Here is an 8250-nt window from a genome sequence, read left to right as displayed (position 1 = left end):
CATCTCTCATTATGCTCTACCTCCAACATTGGGTATTACTTTTCAACATGAGATTTGGAGGGGTCAAACAAACCATAAAAAAACACCAAGATCTTAATTGATCTTTCTCACTGTATGCATTTAGAGAATTATTTTCCTAGGCATCCATATACTTAATCAGAATTTTTTAGTCTGAAGACTCAGATCTTTCTTCAGGAAAATTATCTTCTATTATCCCTTAAATTATTGGTTCTGTTATATTAACATTGTACTGTCTTTCTGGAAATTCTGGTATATAAATATCATGACTCTCAGATGCATCTTCTACATTTGTTATCTTTTTTCTCATTTCTTTTTAATATCTTTCTGAATTCTTAGATAATTCCTCAAGTTAATTTACTAATCTCTTTGTTAGCAATATCCATTCTGCTCACTGTGTGATTTTCTGGTTAATTTCAGCAATAATGTTTTATGCTAAACACTCTGGTACTTCAATTTTTTTCTTTTCCATGACCATATAATCTCTTTGAATGCAGCAACCTTTCTAATCTCACTGAAGATATGAATAACAATTTTCTTAACATTTTCCATGGCTTACATCATTAATCTTGTTTTTTTGAGGGATATTAGAACTCACTGTCACTATTGCTTCCCTCCTTTCAGCTGATTTTTTTCAAAAGTCTGATGATAAATATTTTACTGTCTGATTATATACCTACCTCCAAATTAATGTCCTTAGTAGAGTTTTTTTTAAATGGGCCCAAGGAAGAGTAGCTATTATCTTTTATTTCAATGGAAATAATAAAATGAATTCCCAGAAGTGCAAAAATCACACTAATTTTTCATATAAATAAAAAGTTTTTTAAAAACCTAAATATGAATAAAGTGAATATTAAAGAGCAATTTTACCAGCCCTGATTAAAATGTAAATTATAATTATGTAATTGGAAAAAATTAGGTTGGCCATACAAAATCATTCTGAGGAAGGTGCCTCTAAATTTGTCGTCTATCAAAATACATTCTAAAATTATGTTCTCTCTGATTATATTTTAATGAAAAGACAACAAAAAGATGCTCTGTTTCTCCTTTTCCTAGCCTCTGCCCCTCTGTCTCCTACTTTCTCATTTCCCAAATTGCAATAATCTAGAACAGGTTTATTTTGAAGTCATGATCAGGTGTGCTGAGACAGAGAAGAGAGTATGGGAAGAGTCTCTTTTCCTGAGATCATACAAGAGGCCAAAAAAAGAAGTTTACAATACTGTAATGTGTGCTTAAAAATTCTGTTAAGAGAGTGAATCTTAGTAAGTGTTCTTAACACACACATACAAACACGTACACATACAAAATAAAACAAAACAAAAACCTAAAGGATGGAAGGAAACTTGTAGAGGTGCTAGATATACTTATTACCTTGATTGTGGCTATGGTTTCACAGGTGTATTCATAAATCCAAACTCATCAAGTTGTATATATTAAATATGTGCAGCTTTTAAATAACAAAGTGCAATAAAACTGTTAAAATAAATAAATAAATAGACTTTGAAAAACTTTAAAAGAAGAAGACAGATGGAAGATGTGAATCCTAAAGGCCTTCAACTCCAGAGTGGAGTCTGCTTGGTTTGATAGAACCAAGGAGGAGAAGCAACTGAAGAGTAGGCTGGAGTTTGTTACATGGAAGAGGCCACATACATGTTACTCAGCAAAGAGAAATCTTAAACTCATTCTAGATTAAACCCAAAGTGAAAATGATACTTTCGGTCAGCTGAGCTGAACAGACTGTGTTGTGGCATAGATTCAGAGTAAGATTTTTATTTTCAGAATTTTAAAATACTATGAATTAATTCAGAAAATACAATATTATAATGAATGCTATAATGGATTTACTTCAGTGTCTATTTCAGTTGATGGTTCATAACAATAGAGACTGCATTCTAAATGGAAGGTCATCAAGAATTTTAAAGCTAGTTTTGTGATTTTAATCTGTAGCTAACATCAAGGGTCTCAAAGGATTAGGAGTTGGAGATTATAGGAGAAATACATTTCCTTGGAAAAGTATCTTCACCTTTCTTCCATACATGCACACAGGGATGAAGGGTGCTTTCTCCTGACCCCAAACCTAGTGGGAAGGGCTTCAACTACATCAGTCAGAAGTTTGCACAATGTACTAGGGATTTGGAAACGTGGGCTAGTTCCTGGCCCGAGCCTGAAAAATATAAAGGCTTAGGAATTGTGGCAGCGCAGCTATTCTGGTAGTGACACCTTGGGATCAGCCTAGATTTCCAAATGTTACTCAGGTTAAATTTTTTTTTTTAAACCAGATGAGGGTCATACACCCAAAAATGAGAGCATCATATTGTTCCAGTTCCTATCTCAGAACTCTATTCAAAGAGGTAAAAAGCCTATTTTAAAAAGAATTTAGGTATGACTGGCAGCTAAAGAAGGATTCACCAGCATTCAGTCAGGGCAAAATAATTCATTTATACCAAGAGAACTGCAGACAGTGAGGAAGAGAGAGAACTGACCTTATCAGTCAGGATAGACTAGAATAGTGGTTCTCAGACAAGGGCAATTTCATCCCCAAGGGCTTTTTGGTGATGTCTGAAGATAGTTTTGGTGGAGGAGTGCATGGGCAATGCTGCTGGCATCCAGTGGCTAGTGGTCAGGGATGTGGCTAAAAGTCATACAATATATAGCAAAGCTTCTTACAACATAGAACCATCTAGCAGACTGTCAATAGCACTAACACTGGCAAACCTGAGCTGGTGCATGCTGATTCAACAAATAATCACCAAATCTTAGCAGCTTGTAAGACAAAAGTTTGCTTCCCATGTGTGCTATGTCTCTATTGCATGTTGGCTTATGGCTCTGCTGCATGTGCCTTCCTGGCAGAATCCAGCCACCACTTGGAACATCACCAGTTGACATGACACAGTGAAAAGAAATATGTTGAGCAATACACTAACTTTTAAAGCTCCTCAAAGAAAGGACATCCATCTCCCCATCTACATTTCATTTGCCAAACCGAGTGCCCTTGTCTATTGGTTAGTTATTACCGCATAACAAATTACCTCACAATTTAGTGTCTTAAAACCGTGCAGACTTACTTTCTGCTAGTTTCTACGGATCCGAAATGGGGCACATCATTGCCAGCTCCTCTTCTTTAGGTTCTCTCAAGAGCTGCAATCAAGGTATCAGCCAGAACCTCCACCATCTGAAGGTTCAAAAGGGACAGGATCTGATTTTGAGCTCACTCAGTAATTGTTGGGAGGATCCAGTTCCCCATGGGCTGGTGGACCGAGGGCCTCATCTCCCTTGTACACCTTTACCCGGAGTCTCCAAAGTCCATGTATTGTTCTCATGCCTTTGCATCCTCATGGCTTAGCTCCATTAAAAGTGGGAACATATGATGTTTGGTTTTCCATTCCTGGGTTATTTCACTTAGAATAATGGTCTCCACCTCCATCTAGGTTGCTGCGAATGCTATTATTTCATTTATTTTTATGACTGAGTAGTATTCCGTGGTGTATACGTATGCCACATTTTCTTTATCCACTTGTTGACTGATGAGCATTTGGGCTAATTCCATATTTTTGCAATTGCGAATTATGCTGCTATAAACATGTGTGTACAAATGTCTTTTTCATAGAACGACTTCTTTTCATGGGACCTATTTTGAATATCAACATAAGACACCGTAATGATAAGTCCAGCATGCAAGGGACTTCTGTGTTTAAAAATACATGTATGGTTGGGAGGCCGAGGCAGGCAGAACACTTGATCCCAGGAATTCAAGATCAGCCTGGGCCACGAGGCAAAACCCTATCTCTATAAAAAATACAAAAATTAACGACATGGTGGCATGTGCCTTTCCTGCAAGCTACTTGGGAGGCTGAGGTAGGAAGAGCACCTGAGCCCAGGAGATTGAGGTGGCAGTGAGCCATAATAGCACTACTGCACTCCAGCCTGGGTGACAGAGTAAGACCCTGTCACGATAAAATAAAATAAAATATAAATATTAATTAATTAATTAGTTAAATGTGTGACTTGTTTAGAACGAGTGGCTGATATAGCTTTCATGAGCACTTATGTAGATTGCCAGTCCCTTTTTGCTGAACTTCCTTGACCTTAAAGCATGGTGAGGTGGGGTAAGTGGGTCGGTGGAAACAAAACATAGGATTCCTCCCTAAATGCAGCTAGAAGCAATTAGGTAAAAATTTAATTTAATTTAATTTAATGTAGAAATTCCTTTTCTGGTTTCAACATGGTTGGTCTTTCTCTAAGGGAATTAGCTAGAAGTAGGTAACCAGCTGGTCTTCCTCTGCAAGGGCGAGGTGCTTGAGATGAAAGATGGACAGGCTTCTCCTCAGGTGTATTGCACAAGAATACTTTTATAGGTGAGCTATCCTGAGCTCACCTGGTAGCTGTAGGCTCTCCTAAGCATAGTGTAGTCCACAGGAAGCTTCTCAAGAGTGTGGTCAGCAATGGTGGGTCTATGACACGTTACTTTCCTGTCCTCACTCCTCTTACATTACTCTTGCTTGATAATTCCTTAAGATTTCCATTAGTTGAATGTCATTTTCTGTGATTTCTCCTAATGAGGACAGAAATTTCTTGTCCAAATTTCCTGTGCTATCTCTACAGAAATTTGAAAATAGGGGAGATTCTAAAACCTTTACCAGCCATACTTCATTTTCCAGAACATACTACATTGTTACATAGAAAGAGCTAGAAATAAAACAGATATACCATATATAGCCATCTGTTTCTCTTTCTCTGTGTTTATCTATATGAAGGTTATAGATGGATATTTATAGAAACAGACCAAATGGTTAATGGTTGTTAACTTTGTGTAGTAGAATAATATGCTTCTTTTTTCAAAAGATCTATTTATACATTTAAATTTTCTTCCTATGATCAAGGAATGCTTTTATACTAAGTAAAAAAAAATACAATTTTTCTTTAATTTAAACAAATAATAGAATCACAGCATGCAATTTATCTGGGGACTGTGCATCTAACAGAGGAGCTATTTTAAACTAAAGGGATACCAAGAAATCAGGAGCTTTTGAAGATTCACTTTAAAGTGTTGCTACTCATGCTTAACAAAAATGTTTCTACCTAGCAAATTAATGTACAATGTGTATGCACACTAGAAATTTATTTTGGGACAATCATAAGAAACTCTATTTTATACTGCTCCTAAGTTTGCAAATTGCTTTGAAATCTCATTTTATTTCATCATTCTAATGACCAGATTAAAGAAAGGTCAAGTTTTATTAACCTTGTTTGGATGTGGAAAGAAGCACAACGCATCCCGTGATAGGCATTGAGAGCAGCAGAGCCACAACTCTGACTGCCACACAGTTGCTTTCTCTACCCAGTAGCCTTTACTTTCATGCCTTGGTAGGTTGGACAATATCAATGAAGAAGGAAAATTATGCCAGCAACTGATGTAGGCCTCATTGCTCAGTACAGGCAACATCTCCCCTTTATTTTAGATTCATAGATCTCTTTTCAGGTTTTGAAATGTGATTTTCATGGCAGTAATGTCATGCATAGTCCTCTTTTCCTAAATAGGAAGTTTATAACTTCATTATGGATATCTTGCAAATTTTCTGTTTCCTTGAGGAAAAAAATATTTAACTCAGAGAACCTGATGATCTTTTTTGGATGACCAACGTGTAAGTGGAGAGTAGAATCATTTTTGGCCATGAGAAGTTGAGAACTCAATTAAGAATAATTAGGACTCAAACAAAAGTGAAAGCTGATTTAAAATGATTTATTTTATTTTATTTTATTATTATTATACTTTAAGTTTTAGGGTACATGTGCACAACGTGCAGGTTTGTTATATATGTATACATGTGTCATGTTGGTGCGCTGCACCCATTAACTCGTCATTTAACATTAGGTATATCTCCTAATGCTATCCCTCCCCCCTTCCCCCACCCCACAACAATCCCCGGTGTGTGATGTTCCCCTTCCTGTGTCCATGTGTTCTCATTGTTCAATTCCCACCTATGAGTGAGAACATGCGGTGTTTGGTTTTTTGTCCTTGCGATAGTTTGCTGAGAATGATGGTTTCCAGCTTCATCCATGTCCCTACAAAGGACATGAACTTATCCTTTTTTATAGATGCATAGTATTCCATGGTGTACATGTGCCACATTTTCTTAATCCAGTCTATCATTGTTGGACATTTGGGTTGGTTCCAAGTCTTTACTATTGTGAATAGTGCCACAATAAACATACGTGGGCATGTCTTTATAGCAGCATGTTTTATAGTCCTTTGGGTATATACCCAGTAATGGGATGGCTGGGTCAAATGCTATTTCTAGTTCTAGATCCCTGAGGAATCGCCACACTGACTTCCACAATGATTGAACTAGTTTACAGTCCCACCAACTGTGTAAAAATTTTCCTATTTCTCCACATCCTCTCCAGCACCTGTTGTTTCCTGACTTTTTAATGATCGCCATTCTAACTGGTGTGAGATGGTATCTCATTGTGGTTTTGATTTGCATTTATTTAAAATGATTACACTGACAAGCTGAAAACTCAGGCAAGACTAACTTTCATATTGCTGGTATAATTTAAATAGGCAAAATATTTTTAAAGTCTGTTTTGTAGCAACAATACCAAGAAAAAGTACTTTAACAAATCATGCTACATATAGGCAGCATGCTACACAGAAAGAATACATGTATATTTACTTCATAGAAGTTCTGCCCAATTATCTAGATAAGAGGAAAACATAATAAATTTAAAAATCTACTAATGCCTTTTTAAAAATTTAGCCCTATAATTCCAAAGCAGTTTAAAAGATGCATTAACATGTAACCATCTTAACTTTGGAAATTTCATGTTTTCATTTTCGTGATCTTGTAACAGTAGATTTGATGATGAATGAGAAATTGTCAATAGACATAGCAAGTCTAAGGGAAAGATTGTAAATATTCTATACATTGCAGAATAACTATCTTTAGTTATTGTAAACATAAGTGGGTATGGGAGATGGTGCCCTAAGATGAATTCCGCCAATTTGTTTCTTTTCATATAAACATGCTGCTTCTCATATAAAAAGTAGAAACTAATTTCCCTAGCCTTGAATCAGTGGCCTAAGTGGCTGGCTTGGTCAACAGAGTGTAGTGAACATTCTGGGACTCTTGAGCCTTGCTCATAAGAAACTTTGTAACATTCTCTGGGGACTCTTGCAGTGCTCATTTGGAGAGCTCCATCTGAGAACCCAGATAGCACGCTGGGAGTTGCCTACATAACTCACAGAGGCCACGTGCAAGTGCTCCAGTGGTCAGCTGCAGCTGAGCTCTCAGCATTCCAGCTGAGCTCTCAGCCTTCAGCCACCATCATGTGAGTCAGCCATTTAACACGATCAGCTCATTTGGGGAGCAGATGACTCCAGCTCCTCACATCTCACTACCACTGCATAGACAAATTCTGAGTGAGAACTACCCAAATGAACACAATTAACCCAGAAAACAATGAAAGAGAGAGTAATCAATGGTTGCTTTAAGCCACCATGTTTTGGGATTCATTTATTATATATCAATAGATAACTAAAAGAGTAAGGTATGAATATTAAGTAAATAATAAATTGAAAATAAGCAAAATTCTTCAGAATGAATCAGAAAGTGTACCTGGCTTTGGCTTACAACACAAAGTGTTTAATGATTTGGGGATCAGTAACATACTCTCTGGTCCTAGTTCTTCATTTTTAAAGTGAAAAATCTGGGATGTTAAAAAAAGACAGACAGTGTAATCCCAGCACTTTGGGAGGCCCAGCAATCCCAGCACTTACCTGAGGTTGGGAGTTCGAGACCAGCCTGATCAACATGGAGAAACCCCCGTCTCTACTAAAATACAAAATTAGCTGGCCGTGGTGGCGCATGGCTGTAATCCCAGCTACTCAGGAGGCTGAGACAGGAGAATCACTTGAATTCGGGAGGCAGTGTTTGCGGTGAGCTGAGATTGCGCCATTGAACTCCAGCCTGGGCAACAAGAGTGAAACTCCGTCTCAAAAAAAAAAAAAAAAAAACAGTTCAAACACATGTGCGGCCTTCTGATGAGTAGATTTCTACTCATTCTGCAGTGAAGGTCAATGTCAATAAGTGTTCACTGACTTTGGACAAAAAGTGTATACTAGATTATCAAACACCTTGTTCCTGAGGACAGAAATGATAATCAGGAACCAACATAGGTGGACACTGGGCATAACCTACCAAAATCAACTCATTTAACTGAGTAACTGAGTAT

Source organism: Pan paniscus, chromosome 12 (assembly GCF_029289425.2).
Source record: "Pan paniscus chromosome 12, NHGRI_mPanPan1-v2.0_pri, whole genome shotgun sequence".
Lineage (NCBI taxonomy): Eukaryota > Metazoa > Chordata > Mammalia > Primates > Hominidae > Pan > Pan paniscus.
The sequence above is the reverse complement of the archived record's forward strand: the minus strand, read 5'-3'. Positions refer to the sequence as shown.